General features: G+C 40.9%; 2 pseudogenes; both read left to right on the top strand.

Moving 5' to 3' along the window:
* Positions 1 to 2,626: 2,626 nt before the first annotated feature.
* LOC113179014 (U2 spliceosomal RNA) lies at positions 2,627 to 2,711 on the top strand (annotated as a pseudogene).
* Positions 2,712 to 10,632: 7,921 nt separating this feature from the next.
* LOC113178960 (heme oxygenase 2 pseudogene) lies at positions 10,633 to 11,672 on the top strand (annotated as a pseudogene).
* The last annotated feature ends 5,066 nt before the right edge of the window (positions 11,673 to 16,738 follow it).

The following is a 16,738-nucleotide window of genomic DNA, read 5'->3' as shown; positions in this document are numbered from 1 at the left end:
AAAGCAATCATTAGCAAGAAAAGTGAAGCAAGAGACATCATAATACCAGATCTTAAACTATACTACAGTTCTTTATATAACAAAAAAGTAACAAAAGCAGCATTTTGGTGCTGGCACCAAAATTGACTTGTAGACCAATACAGAATAGAGGACACAGAGATAAACCCCCATAAATACTGTTATCTCATACTAGGTAAGGGTGCCAAAAACATTCACTAGAGAAAAGATAGCCTATTCAACAAATGGTACTGGCAAAACTGGAAATCCATATGTAGCAAAATTAAATTAAACCTCTCTCATTCTGCACAAAAGTCAACCAAAAGTAGATCAAAGACTTAGGCACTAGAACAGAGACCCTGCGCCTAATAGAAGAAAAAAATAAGCCCAAATCTTCACCATGTTGACCTAGGATCTGACTTCCTTAACAAGACTCCTAAAGCACAACAAGTAAATCAAAAATCAATAAATGGGATGGATTCAAATTTAAAAAGCTTCTTTTCAGCAAAGGAAACAATCAATAACATGAGGAGAGACCCTACAAAATGGGAGAAAATATTTACCACATGCACCTCCCTTAAAGCATTAATCTCTAGAATATATAAAGAACTCAAAAAACTTAATACCAGAAAAACAAATAACCCAATCAATAAGTGGGCTAAGGATCTGAACAGACACTTCACAGAAGAAGAAATACAACTGATCAACAAATATATAAAAAAGTGTTCAACATCTCTAGCAATTAGAGAAATGCAAATCAAAACTACTCTAAGATTTCATCTCACTCCAGTCAGCAATCATCAAGAATACAGGCAACAATAAATGTTGGCGAGGATGTGGGGAAAAAGGTACACTTGTACATTGCTGGTCGGATTGAAAATTGGTGCAGCCAATGTGGAAAGCAGTATGGAGATTCCTTGGAAAGCTGGAAATGGAACCACCATTTGACCCAGCTATTCCTCTTCTCGGACTATTACCAAAAGACCTAAAAACAGCATCCTACAGGGACATGGCCACATCAATGTTTATAGCAGCACAGTTCACAATAGTTAGACTGTGGAACCAACCTAGATGCCCTTCAATGGTGAATGGATAAAAAAAAAAAAATGTGGCATTTATACACAATGGAATATTACTCAGCACTAAAAAAAATAACAAGATCATGGCATTTGTAGGGAAATTTATGGTATTAGAGCAGATTATGGTAAGTAATCTAGCCAATCCCTAAAAAACAAATGCCGAATGTCTTCTCTGATATAAGGGGGGTGATTCAAAATGGGGTAGGGAGGAAGAGCATGAGAAGAAGATTACCACTAAATAGGGAAGAGAGGTGGGAGGGAAAGGGAGGGAGAAGGAAATTATATGGAAGATGGAAAGAGACCCTCATCGTTAATGTGAGGGGGAAAAAAAGTGGGTCACATTAGATTGGGTAGAGAGAAATGATGGGAGGGTAGGGGAGGGGAGGGGAAGGGGGGAATGGAAGGACAGCAGAATAAAATAGATATTATTATTGCTGTGGGTATATATGTGACTGCATGACCAATGTGATTCTGCAACCTGTACACTCAGAAAAATGAGAAATTATACCCCATCTGATTCAAATGTATGATATGTCAAGATCATTGTACTGTCATGTGTAACTAATTAGAACAAATTAAAAAATTAAAATTAAAAGAAAAAGAAGAACAGTGTTACCTTAGATTAGGTAGAGGGAAGTGAAGGGAGGGGAGGGAATGGGATGTGGGAATAAGAAAGAGAGTACAATGAAACAGACCTTTGTACTTTATGTATATATGTGACTGCATGACCAATATGATTCTACAACATGTACACTCAGAAAAATTAGAAATTATATCCCACCTGTGTATCATATATCAAAGTTCACAAATGCCTTCTACTGTCTTGTGTAACTAATTAAAACAAATAAAAATTAATTTTAAAAAAGCTATAATAAACATACTGCAGTGTCTTCTTGTTTGTTTTATTTTTTTCTCCTTGACTTGTGATGGGTTACATTCAGAAGAACCCATCTAAGTTGAAAGTGTTCTAAGTTAAAAGTGTACTAACTTAGTGAACACCACGACAGGGCAACACAGCCAACTGCAGAAGTTCAACATGGCTGACTGGGAACTGTGGCTCACTGCCACTGCCCAGCATATTATAAGCACCTATCTCTAGCCCAGGAAAAGGTCACCCTTCAAAATTCAAAGTACAGTCACTACTGTACATACTGCTTTTGCACCATCAAAAAGAAAAATTTTTTTAAAAATCACAAGTCAAACCCTCATAAATTGAGGACCATCTGTATTTTGTGGTTAAACTTCAAGACAATTTCTATTAAAATTAGAAATAACACACAAATGCATTATTGCCCCTTCTGTTCTCTTAAAGATCCTCACCAGTTCAATAGGGGGAAATGGAATATGTGGAACTAAGGACTGCAAAATTAAAAGGAAAAATTGTCATTATTTGCCTGGAATATGATTGCTACCCTGGAATCCCAGGGAATGTGAAAACTATTAGAACAAATGAGATACTTTAGTTGAATTACGTGATTTAAGTTCAACATTTGAAAAATCCCCGCAGTTATTTTTATGTACCAAATATAGCCAATTAGAAAATGTTTGGAATCGCTTCTCAGCCTTTTGGCTAAGATCAAGTGTAGAACATGTATGGAGAATTTTTAAAACTATTCATATTAATCAAAAAAATATGACAACCAGAAATAAATCTACAAGTTAAGAAGCATGAGACTTTATGAAGAAAATTACAAACATTATTCAAACACTTTTGAAGACCTGTATAAATGTTAAATTATACTGTGCGTAGAACGGGAGATTTATAGCAAGGACACAAATCCTCTACACATTAATTTTTAAATTCCATATGATTCCAATCAAAATCCAAATTGAATTTTCATGCAACTCGTGCTAATTCCAAAATTCACATATAAAAGCAAAAATTCAAGTATAACTGAGACTATTCTGAAAAAGAAAAACAAGCAGGAGAGATTTACCTTAAAAGATAGGAAAGATATTCTTCAGCTATAGTAACTGAAGCCACATATAATTGAAAATGTGATGAATTAGAGATATAAACGTGAAAAATAATTTTAGAAGAAAATGTACACTCTGTAAATCACAATTGGGAAGGATTGCTTAAACAAGAGATTAAAAAGCACAAACCATAAAAGAGTGATTGACAAAATTAAAACTTTCTGTATAAAACAAAGATACTCTAAACAAAATGACAAGACAAATGAGGAAAGCTGAAACTGTTTATGACGCATACAACAAGCTAAGAGTTAATGCACAGAATATATAAAGAACATCTTCAAATCAACAAGAAAATACAGAATCTTCAAGCGTAATTCCTAAATTGAAAGTTATAATGGCATTTGCTTAAAATTGCAACTGCCCATTTTTGACTAGGCCATTTCTTCCTCTGGCACCTTTTTACTTCAGCACAATGGAGTTCAATTTGATGGAAACTGATAAATGCCCATGTCAATCAGAAGTGAACAGAGGCCTGTGATAAGATTTGAAATAGAGTAATTTGGTGTTGCTGGAGGACAGGGTGAGATAGAACAATCAGATATGGGAAATGAGAAACAGTGAGGAAGGCACGGTTACAATAAATGAATAAACCAGTAAACTCCGACTCCAGGGAAAGGTGAGAGAGTGGGCTATTGGGAGTGTGATGATAAGTAAGTTCACCAGGGTACCAGTCCAGGATGAGGAAACTGGCTTAGCAGCAGTCCCCAAAAGGAAGTTCCAGAGGGGCTGGGGTTGCAGCTCAGTGGTAGAGCACTTGCCTCACAGCTGTGAGGCACTAGGTTCAATTCTCAGCACCACATAAAAATACATAAATAAATAAAGATATTGTGTCCATCTACAACTAAAAAAGAATTTTTAAAAAGAAAAAAGAAAAAATTCTAGTCACATTAAATTCAACATGGGTGAATGGTAGAAAGTCACTACAAAATAGGCTAAAGTCACCTTGAGCCACCTCATTAGCAGTAGTGTGTCCACAGGAAAGGAGATTAGAGCTACCTTCTCTTTACTAATCAGCCTATACTTGGAAATGGTTCTCCACACAAAGGACACAGAACAAGATGAATCCAAAGAGACTTACACCAATATACATTAAAATCAAATTGTCCAAAGTTAAAGACAGGGAAATGGTGCTGCTTTCTGGGCCATCTACCATGGGGAACACATCTAGGAGAACTGAGTTTTCTATCAACAAAACGTTAAAAATTAATAAACATGTACTAAAAACCTATTATTTGTACATCAAAGTACTCGGATGCTTGCTTCAAAACTTGGTGTTTTCTGGCTCTACAACAATGATCAAAAACATAGAGTATCCACCCAAGTTGGGGTATGGTAGGGAGAAAGTTAAACAATGCTTTGTTGGAATTTGTGCCATTTCATGACAGGGAATTAGAAGGTGTTGTGGAAGAACAAGGAAAAGCATTATATCAGTCAACTTAGACAATGTTTTGCTGTGGTAACAAACAATCCCCAAATTCCAATTGCTTATAACCAAGTCTTCTGTGTCTCTACTCCACATTCTCTTTAGTCTAGGACCCAGAACAGAACATCCTCTAAGCTGATCACATGTTAGAGGAAAAACACAATGGCAGAACCAAACAATGATTCTTGGAGCCTCTGATCAGAGATAGTATGCATTCTTTCTACCATATTTTACTACACAAAGCAAGTCACAAGGCCAGCCTTACAGCAGTTGGGTGGAAATGAAAATCCTTCTGCAAGGAGAGATCCATTGAGAAAGATCCCAGAAAGACGAGGCAGCAAATCTTTTGGGAAAAAAAAATAATAAAATCTCACAGTATAATAAAAATGCATATGTTCTGCAAAAGACAAGTAAACTAATGTCCTTGACAGAAATATTCATAATAGACAAAAGCAACTGAAGTTTATCTTAAGAGCAGAATGGATTAAAAAATTATTATTGAACACTAGAACTATGTGTCAATTAAGAATCAAATAAAGCTTTTGAAAATTATGGTTATATTCATAGAGTTCATCGTACAGTGAAATGGCACACAGGGAAGAAAAAGGAATGAGCTGCTGCCACATTCACCAACATAGATGGGTGCCAGGAGCCAAATACTAAAAGGGAGTACTGCGTGGTTCCATTATATGAAGTTCAAAAGCAGGCAACAATGATCTATAGTAATAGAAGTCAGAGTAGAAGTTACTTCTGAGAAATTTATATATATGTATGGAAGCCTTTGGGATGCTGGAGAGGTTTTATAACATTACTCAAATGTCTGTATACTTAAAATGGGCCCCATTTACTGTATACACTATTTATTTATAAGAGGAAGGAAGGAGGAAGGAGGAAGGAAGGAAGTGGGGGAGGGGAGGGCAAGGTGAATAATCTCTACCACCGACCCATCCCATAGAGGTGACTCTATGTCCTTCAGTGAAGGCTTGTCAGAGGAAGTTACTCCTAAACTCAGACCTGAGAAGTGAGCAGAACTTACCCAGTGCCACAGTCTGGCTGGGCACAATTCAGGAGCCACTTGTCAAAAGAAACTAACTTTATTCTTAGAACTACAAACGCCAAACAAAACAGCTCCTCAGGAAAAACCCTCAGAGCCCAACTGCCACCACCGGCTTCCCCAAGCCTCTCCCCCACACAAGCCTCACCACCTCCCACAATCCTCCTGCTCTTAAGGCCATTGGCTGGGTCGCGTGGGCGGAGCCAAAGAAGTCCCCCAATGAGCAGCTCCATGATCTGAAAGGGCAGGGAAACAGCCCAGTGAACATCACCGCAGAGGAACCAATCAGCTAGATGTTGCTGGGGCCGCTGTGAGCCAATCATCAGCTGGCAGCTAGAAGTTTGCTGGCAGCTGGAAGTTTGCTGGGGCCCCTTTGGCTGTGGCTCTCAACATCCAGATCAGAGGAACACATTCCGGGAGGAGGGACCCGTCTACATGAAGACCTGGGACCCTTTCTACAGTGTCCCTCCCTTTCTACACAGCTCGCACGCCAGCACCAAGAACTGTGACGGGAAAGGGAGGGACACACCTTAGGGGCTTGATAAGCATGTGTGTCCTTTATGTGAAGATCATTGATAATCTGTTGGATGCCATTAAACAGGGAAATGGCCTGGTCATACTTTCATCTTGGGAGGATCTCTCAGCTAACAGTGAGACTTAAGTGGGAAGGGTGAAAGGGAGACCAGCTAGGAGACTGCTGCAGTTGTCTAGGCCAGTGAAAAGGGAGGTAAAATAGCTCTATTTTTACTGATATGAATGGCCACATGGCTCTCTGTCTTATTTTCTATGTTAATTGATTATCAAGGTGAAGGGAAGAGATCAGATTCAAGCGCTATTTAGAAGGAAGAATCGACAGGATTGCAAAATGACATTTGATGAACGGCTAACAAAAGGAGGTGGGTGTTAATTTGGAGAGGAATTTGCAAAGTGCCAGACCTCATGTGAAGGCTGCTTAGTGATGGAAGAAACAGAAAAGCTTCGGTAAAACTGCAGTCCTCCAGGAAGCGTTCCCACCTCACTGTGCATCCCAGTCAGGGGCATAAAATCACAAGACGTAACGATAGCTAGCCAGAGAGAGGATGATTCCCTTGCAAGGATTCTTTAGAGAAGAGCCAAACCACAAGTGAAGGTTGGACAGACTAACCTCCAAGGTCCTAAGATGCTAAAAATCCTATGAACAACAGGCAGTTCCTCTTTCTCCTTTGCATCTAACTCTTATAAACTTTCAGATCTAGTCTCCAATGATGTTTACCACAACTTATGTGCTGCAGTCTGGGCTCTCTGCCCAAAATATGCCCATCACCCCAACCTGTCTTAATTACTCTATTTCCATGAACTTGTCAGGGTATACTTAATTTATCTTTTTCTGTGTTCATCAATCCCCACGAGACTTCAAATTTCTCTATAATAGGAATCATGTCTGTGATGGTTGATTTTGTGTGTCAACTTGACTGGGCTAAGGGAAGCCCAGGTAGCTGTATTTCTTGGTATGTCTGTGAAGCTGTTCTGGGAAAACAGGAGCATTTGAATCAGTAGGCTAAGTATAGAAAAATCTGCTCTCACCATTGTGTGTGGGCATCATCAAATCTGTTGAGGTCCCAGATAGAACAAAAAAGGACAAAGGGAAAATTTGCTCTTCCCTACTTCATCCATACTTTCTTGCTGTTGGACATCAGCATTCCTGTTTCTTGGGCCATTAGACTCAGACCAGGGTCTATATCATTGGTCTCCCTATTCTCCGGCCTAAGGGCATGGACTAGATCTATATTACCAGCTTTCCTGAGCTTCCTGCTTGCAGATGGCAGATTATAGGACTTCTCAGCCTCCATAATCCTGTGAGCCAATACATCCTAATAATACTCAACTCCTTTGGGGGCCCTCAAGGAGCTACTTAGAGTATGTATCAAAATTGTCGAACTGGAGCACAAAAAGTCTGAAGAATTCAATAACCTATTGCTTGAGAATGGTATCTGGGGTGCTGATTTCTTAGTTGTGCCTATCAAGGATGAAAAGACTTATGAATCTTTGGGAAAACAACAAAAAGATATGTCAAAGCACAACCTTGATGTGGGACACTAAGTTATACAAAACTGTCCACCCGTAAGGTTTTGAAATCAAATAGGCTGATGGGATATGGCACTGAGTATCACAAGAACCTGCTACATTTATCATTTCTATTTCTTTTTGGTGAGAAATGTCTTTCCAAATGGATCAGTCTTTTGCCTTTTACATGACTTCCAGAATCCAGTACGTACTATGAACAGAAACTGAGAACTTCTTCTTTAAAAAAAAAAAAAAATGTGAATTAGAACTGAGCCCTTGATAGGAAGTGTAAGTTATTAATATTCAACACCTCAGTGGGAAACGCAGGTTTCAGTTCCTCTGACTGACAGCTCCTAATGACAGCAATAAACTAAGGTGCCCCCGTTGGCCAAACAGATGTTCTGAGTTGACAAAGGGGGACCAAACACTGGCCCAGTTGATGTCACTTCTGTGTTTTCTAATTGCCAAACCCTGTTTAAATGTCTCTACTCTAACATGCATGTGCTTTATCACCAAAAAAAGAAAAAGAAAATGCACCTGAAAAAACAGGGGAAAGATGTTATCAGTGTACAGATGAATGTAGACAGGAGTTCTGGCTGTTTCCCTGAAATACTTCAAAGCAAATCCAGAATGAACTGGAATAGGGGGGAGAAGAGTGGTGATACCCAGAGAAAGAGAAAGGCAGAGAGACAAGAAATTAAGGTTAATTACTCTTGTTACTATGGTAGCAACCTAGAACAAGCAAAGTTAGACACACATCCCAAGCAGGGGCACCAAGTAACTGGAAGCAGAGTGTTATTTAATAGGAACAAAGTCCACTGTTAACCTACATTACTCCCAAGGCAATCTTCGTCTTTGATGGGGTCAAAGCTGTAATAGCATAACAGTGATCTAAGTCCAAAAATCTCTTACTTGTATCTATCCCGGCCATCTTTTAGGATGGCTAATTAAGTTGAGATCCTCCAGAAGATGATCCTGAGATAAGGATTCAAGTTCAAGTAGTTTATTCAGGAGGCTTGGGGCCTGGAGAATGAGGAGTGGCTATGGAAAGCACCACTTATGGAGTGGAGGGGTCAATAGGAAAGGGAAGGCAGCTAATAAATGATGTGCTATATGGCAAGTTTCACTCCGGACTTCTAGAACATTGTCCCACTGGGGAATGATGTTTAGATCATGCGCTTTATATCTACTTCTAGAACTAAGGTTGTTGAGATCCCACTGGCCTGCTCAGGATGTACCCACAACCAAACCCACAAGCAACAGATGCCATGGTCCCAGCTGGAGATGTATTAATTAGGGTCCAAAGATGAAATAAATTCATCCCAGATTCTTCAAATGAGGAGACCATAGTCAAAAGACAGTAGACCTCATAGTTGAGCAGACATCAGAACCCTGCTTAAGGAGCCCATTAAAAACCAGATTGCTAGGTGTCACTCTCCAGAGTTTGATGGAGTGAGTGCACCTGGGAATTTGCATTTCCAGCACATTCCCAGAGGATGCTATTGCTGCTGGTCTAAAGACCACATTTTGAGAACCACCAGCCTACAGAGTTTAGAATTAAGAAGACTGTGGTGTATCAATACAATGGAACATAAAAATGAATGAAGTGTTAATACATGCTACCACTTGGATGAACCTCAAAAACATTGTACTAAGTTAAAGAAGCCAGACTCCAAAGGTCACATATGATAGATTCCTTTTATATGAAATACCCAAAATAGGCAAATCTACAAAGATGGAAAGCAGATTCATGGGTGCCAGAGGTTGTAGCAGAGGTTGAGAAGTGAGTGTTTAATTGATGGTCTTCAGGGATATTCTTCTGGTATGATAAAGTTGTCTGTTGTGTGTTGCACAAAATTGTGAATGTGTCAAATGCCACTGAATCATACTCTTTAAAATGGTTAATTGTATGTTATAAGAATTTCAACTTACATTTAAAAAAAAAGAGGTAGAAAGGATGGGAAGACACCCAGAATCTAACAAGAACTAGACTCTTACCATGGCAGGCCCGAAGAAACAGGGAGGGTACAGGTATGGTAATAGCTAAGCCCAGTGAGAATGGACACAAGAGAGGTGGGGTCACCCATCAAGCAGTGGACATGGGAAGGCACAGTTGCAGCCAGACACAGCACCTTTGCTGGGAGAGAGGAAATGGGAAAAAGTACCCAGATCTCTCCCTTCAAGCCCTCTGTTCTTCTCTCATTGGCCATAACAAAGCAGAAGCCAAGTGAAGCCCTGTTGTACAATCTATAGATTAGACTTAAAGAGCCCAGAGCAGGAGAGAGCCATATGCAAAATAGTTTGGGGATGTGAGTGAATCCCCAGGTAATAGCCAGCACACCCAGGCTGGCTAGCTGGTCCATCTAGCAAAATCATAGCCCATTTCCTTCAAAAAACAAATGAATCCCACCTTTGAAAATTCATAGAGACAGATGTGCTAAAAATAAGACATGTGCAAACCCCACCAAGAGCAAGAGTCCCCTCTAAGAAGCTAGGGACAGGATTCTTGGAAGCTGGCCTCAGCCACTGCAATCAAACAGAAAGAACCTTAATTCAAAGCAGCCCTCGCCATGTGCTGCCCAGCTTCAAGCAGTCCTTTGGTCTCTGGCTGTTTCTCTGAGTCACAGAATACTTTCCATCCATGGAGGAAAAAAGGACAGCCGCTGTTGCCTGGCTCTGGAGGGTTCGTATTACCCATCCTCTGTCCCCTTGAGTGGAGAAAGAGAAATGTCCATGAGCAGTTCACCCTTTAATAAGCCCCAGTGCCTTGACCTTATGATTTCACCCAGGAGGCTTATTTTAAAATAGGAACCTTTCCATACTTCCTTCTAAAGGCAGCACCAGTTTAGCTGAGGACCGTCTGGTTCTGCCCAGCTCCATGATCCTGACACCACACAGCCTCCCATGTTGTAGGAAGGTCCTGATGGGGGTGATGTGGGGATGCTGGTTAAAGACCACCTCCCTGGGAGTAGCTGGCAGGCGAGCTGAGGAGCGGACGCTCAGGGCGAGTAGACCCGCGGCAGAACCATTGTCAGGGCATCAAGAACCGCTCAGCAACCATGTCAGCAGAAGTGGAGGCCTCTGAGGGAGTAGATGAATCTGAGAAAAAGAACTCTGTGGCCCCAGAAAAGGAAAACCATACCAGAATGGCTGACCTCTCTGAGCTCCACAAGGAAGGAACCAAAGAAGCACACACCCAGGGACCAAGGAAGCACATGACCGGGCAGAAAACACCCAGTTTGTCAAGGATTTCTTGAAAGGCAACATTAAGAAGGAGCTATGTAAGCTGGCTACAACTGCACTTTACTTCACATACTTAGCCCTTGGGGAGGAAATGGACCGCCACAAGGACCACCCAGCCTTTGCCCACTTGTACTTCCCCACGGAGCTGCACTGGAAGGAGGCTCTGACCAAGGACGTGGAGTACTTCTTTGGTGAAAACTGGGAGGAGCTGGTGAAGTGCTCTGAGGCTGCCCAGAAGTATGTAGAGTGGATCCACTATATAGGGCGGAATGAGCCAGAGCTGCGGGTGGCCCATGCATACACCCGCTACATGGGGGACCTCTCAGGAGGCCAGGTGCTGAAGAAGGTGGCCCAGCCGGCACTGAAACTCCCCAGCACAGGGGAAGGGACCCAGTTCTACCTGTTTGAGCATGTGGACAATGCCCAGCAGTTCAAACAGTCCTACTGGTCCGGGATGAATGCCCTGGACCTGAATTTGAAGACCAAAGAGAGGATTGTAGAGGAGGCCAACATGGCCTTTGAGTACAAGGCCTTCAGTGAACTGGACCAGGCTGGCTCTGCTTTGGCCTGAGAGACCCTGGAGGATGGGCTCCCTGGGCACGTCGGGAAGGAAGATGTACCTAAATGCCCCTTCTATGCTGCTCAGCAAGACAAAGGTGCCCTGGAGGGCAGCGGCTGCCCCTTCCGGTCAGCCATGGCTGTGCTGAGGAAGCCCAGAGTCCAGTTCATTCTGGCTGCTGGTGTGGCCCTGGCTGCTGGACTCTTGGCCTGGTACTACATGTGAAGGACCCATCATGCCATGCTGGAGTCCTCCCAAGTGACCTCTGTCCTACCCCATTCTACCCCACTAAACTACCGCCTCGGGTGACTTTTTTAAAATGCTGGGTTTGAGAAAACAGGCAACCAATAAAAGCTAGATGCTAAAAAAAAAAAAAAAAAGAAAAAAAAGAAAAGACCACCTCCCTGGATGCCAACCCTAATCAGCCCTTTGGCTCTACTGAGGGCCTGTGGGAGGGAAATGCAGTGCTTCTTGGTTCTGAGTTCTCAGGAGAACTCAAGATCCCATTAATCAAGAAAAGGGGATTTTGGACTGAAACTTTGCAGGAGTCACTACCAATCAGGCCCCAGGGAAAAGGCCTTCCCCCCAGCAAGTGAGAGAACAACATGGGCAGCCTGAAGCCAGAAGCCTGTCCCTTACATTCATTTTTTTCAATCCCAAGTTTGAGATTTGATTTATTAAAGTTTTTAAACTTTAACCTCATAGATGAATTTCTTAGCCAACATTGATGAATTTCTCCCATCCATCATCATGCTTTCACGTAACGTGGCTCTTGCAAAACATTGTGCCTCCAAATTTGTTCAGAAACAAGTAGAAAGAAATGAAGGGGAAACTCTCAGAAATTTTCTGTCTCAGAGCCCGAACACACACAGCTTGCACATACCCAAATAATATCCTCTAAGACCCACCACCTGCTGTGGGGGCTGAAATAGCCTCTATCTTTCCCTGCTTGTTTCCCAAGGAAAAACTCTTATATAACCTTCAAACCCCAATTCAAAAGTCACCTTTCCTTTGTATTCTTTCCTGACTATCATGATTGCCTCTGAGTTTGTTGCTACACTTTTCACACTGCTGTAACTTGTATTTGTATCTGTCTCTTCGATACTCTGCATATTTTATCACCCTATACTACCAGAACCTAGCCCAATATCTGGACCATAGTAGGTGCTAAATAAATGCTTGTGGAACTAAATTGAACCAAGAGACTCAACTGATAAATCTTAAGCCTTAAACATTTTTGCCTCTTGATGACTTACTTAGCTGTTGATGGGATTGATCGTTGCATTTCCAGCCTAATACCTACAGCGATTTTCTGGGTCAAAGAAGATGAGTTTAAGTAAATGTGAATGTGAACTTTGAAGTTCTGCAGAGGCATGAAGGATAACTACCAAGCAATGCCAAAACCAATGCATACCCTCTTGTTCACCAATTCAGCTCTCCCTTGATCACTAGAACCAGAAATCAATAACCTCAATTAAGTCAGAATATACCATTTCATTTGTCATAACATGCTACCCACAAAGTTTAGATGAATTTCATTTGATGGATGAGAAAAAGAAAACTTATTTTTTCTCCTAAAAAGTCTGCAGTGATCATTCCCTAGGATTCTCTAACTGGATGAACTGCTGAGTGTGAAATTGTCATTTTGCCATAGGGTGAACCAGTGAAAATTTGTCCCCCAAAACTGGTGACCCATGAAAACATAATAAGACATAATAGATGAATACAGGGTCCCAAAAAATTTGAAAAACATTAAGTAAAACAAAAGTTAACAAGTTTTTTTCTTTCCTGCTGGGCTCCTCAAAGTCTTTATTATTCAGACATGCTGTGCAAATCTTCAAAAGTGAGGCTACAGTATGCTTTCTTAAGAACCTGGCAAAGAATTTGGGATTGGTGATCCTGGCTAGGTCTATTTCTATGAATAAGAGAAAAGATGAAGTATTGAACTGGTGATTGAGATGAGGAATGGATCTTGAAAGAATAATTCTAATCAGAGGCATCATTTAAGGAGCTGGTACTGCATGCTAGTCACCAGGTTAGGCATTGCACATGTGTCATCTCAACCTCTCCCATCCCCTGTGAAGGGAGCATTCACTCTCTCATCCACCCACCCTCTCACTCTGACTGCTATGCTGCGTTCAGCGTGGCTTTGCCAATGATTTCTATGATCTATGAAATGTATTTTTCTTCCTCCTGTGACTAACAAAAACTTTCTTGAAGAGTACCAGTAGTGATGTCAGAACAAACCAAATTAGTTGTAAATTCAAAAAGAGATAAGAGCTTACAGGGAAATCACTGAAGCATTTGCTTCCAGCCATAACCAAAGAATCGCACTGCTATAATTCCTCAGCCTCACTTGGCTTTTTGAAGGTAGGATGAATGCATTGTTATTTTTTGCCATACATTATTCCGTTATAAAACCCAGATGAACATCACTATTTTGATGGGTTATCTACTGATATGACTTCATATGATTATTCTTGTTACTCTTCGGTAGAAACAACTGTATTTTCCTTAACCTCATATGAACTGTGAATACATGCCTCTTGAGAAAACTTAGAGCATTTTTTATTTGAGCTCTACATATAAGGAAATTAAAAGTGAACAATTTGTCATATAAATGCCACTCCAAGACAGGCCTGCTAGCTATTCTTGCCCCAGTTCCCATCAGATGTCAACCTGAGCCACCTTTACATAGAAAGTTTACAGCCATGGCTCTCCATCATTCCCCAAAAAAACTGCAGAGGCCATGCAGAATAAAAACCTGCCTTGGGTCCGACAGTAGCCATGGCAAAGCCTGAGCTATCCTTTTTCCTTTATTAGCTCTACTTATGAGGACCAAGGTAGACAAACCATTATCAGAGCTCAAATATAAGGTCAAGGCCAACCCCGCCAGAATAGGATTTGAAGATGATACCCTGAGAATGTGGCTCAAGCTGCCTCTTGCCCCCTGCATCTCTGTGAGACCTCATTAAAGGACTGAACATGCACTTAGAATCCAGAGGCAGACACAAATGCACAAGCACAGGGACCAGAAGAGACTCAACTTTGCAATCCACAGTACCTCTAACGAGCTTTAAAATATGGCACTCCCTCCCTCTTAGCAATCTCTCCTTACTCAAAATTCTGGTGCACATAGATGGACCTATTTCTCTGCATCTCCTACAGATGTCAGAATTTTGGATCAAGTTGATGTGTGAATTGTTAGTTACCTTTGAAAAATGACTTAGGGTAACTTATGCAGCCTCAAATCATAAAATCAGAAAGGCATTAAGCATTTGAATGGAAGATTGGATACTAAAAGAAAATGCTCCTAAGTATGCTTATTACCTTCAACAGAGCAAAGCAAATGTATGTGCGTTCCATTGAAACTATAGGGAACTATAGGGAAGAACTATACCAAAAATTTCCAGAGAGCCCTAGTATGTGGAACTTAATAGTACAGAACCTATTGTTGCTATTCTGTCAAATAAAAATGCAAAAAAAAAATGTCATAGTCATCATCTTTTTGCAGGATATTATTATTGCCTTGATTCTGTGAGTGTAACATATATTTATAAGAACTTTCATGAATTTGTAACTATGTTGGTCTTCAATCTTATTTTTCCTTAAATTTCTCATTGTACAGTCTCCTGCCATGAGAGTGTTTAGAACTATTATTTTTTCAATTGATAAGAAGTTAGCTATATGTTTCTTCACGAATGACATCACCATCAACCCAATCAACCACACCATAACCCTAGGATCATCCTAGAAGTTGTTCTATAATCCTCTCACTCCCACATTGGATCAGAACTATAGTTATACCTTTTTTGATATCCATTTCCTCTGTCCCCAACTTGCCATTTATACAGTTAAGGTGGGAGTTCATCTCTTGCTTAGGTCTTTTCTCCAGTCTCCCTGATCTCCTTGCTTGAAGGTAGATTTCTAAAGAGGAAATCTGACCACATCACTATCCTGCCCAAAACCATCAGGATTTCCCTTTGGCTACAAAAGGCCATTTAGGTTCCCTTTGCAAATGGCTCCTGTTTGCTCCTTTTGCTTCATCTCCCATCAATACTTAGATTTCCACCTTATAGAAGTTTTTGGACCTCCACAGAAGTGTCTTGCAGTCCCTGCCCTCTGTACCTGCTAGTCCCTCCTCCTCAACCTCCCCGCCTCACCATCTTCCTGGTGTGATCTCCTTAAAGACCCAACTCTTTATCCCCTGGAAGCCCTTCCAGGCCCTCCTTCTGCCTCAGAGTGAGTTAGGAACTCTCTAACATAGTACAACCATATTATGTTGTACATAGTACAACCATACTACTAACTTATACTTATTGTATAAGTTAGTAGTATGGCTTTAGGAGCATCACTGAACTTCTGAGTCACCTCCCCTCATTGGTAAATAGAAATACCTCGTGGGATTGTTGTGAACACCTCAGTGTCTACTATGCACTCAACTTAGAGTGATCCCTCAATAAATTTTTGTTGAAACTCAGTCTCAGTTGGACCTTGAGGCAATCAGGATTGGAAGAGGCCAGGAGCTAACTGGACCTGTTTCCTAATTAGATGATGAAGAGATGGTATTAGAGGACCAAGAAGAAAACACATTTTACCCTTAGAATCTCCATATTTCAAGATTTTTTTCATCTTCCTTTTGCAGAAAATACAAGTTATGCCCCAATATCCATTTCCTCCTTTTTTCTCTAGTAATAGAAACTCTGGATTCTTAATTGAGCATTGGGCCAACCAAAATAAATATTGCAATTCCTAGCCTCCCTTGAAGCTAAATGTGGGCATATGGTTAAGATAGTCAAGTTCTGTCCAATAAGATATAGCACACAAGCCATGTACATGACTTCTAGTCCCATCCTTAGGAACAGTAGGCTCTGCTCTTTCCTTGCCCTCTTCCCACAGCAAACATGGTAGTGGTATGCCATATTGAGCCATATGAAGAGAGACAACATCCTAGAAATGGAAGAGAAGCATGCCTAGGAGCAGCCTGGATCTCTGAGCATCAGCAAAGAAAAGAACAGCCACACAGTTTTTATTAAGCCACTCATTTTGAGTCTCTGTCATAACAGCTAAAATTCTATCCCAACAATGCAATTTCATATACATTTCTTTTTAGATTTTGACTCCATAGACCCACAAATATGGGGAACGTAAGGGGTCCTTTTTCCTTCATCTACCTCTATAACTATACTGTAGGTCAGATCCAGGTGAGGCAAGCCCTGGCTTTCCATCAATAAAGCAAAGAATTGTAAGAAATGCATGCAGAATTATATTCCAAAGACTCCTATTATTACCATATCACTATGTCAAAATTGAAAGGCATGTAAGATTTCTCCAGAGAGGCCATCCATAATGCATTGCAAAAC

Source organism: Urocitellus parryii, chromosome 6, assembly GCF_045843805.1.
Source record: "Urocitellus parryii isolate mUroPar1 chromosome 6, mUroPar1.hap1, whole genome shotgun sequence".
Taxonomy (NCBI): Eukaryota; Metazoa; Chordata; class Mammalia; order Rodentia; family Sciuridae; genus Urocitellus; species Urocitellus parryii.
Note: the sequence above shows the minus strand (reverse complement) of the source record. Positions and strands in the feature narration are given on the sequence as shown.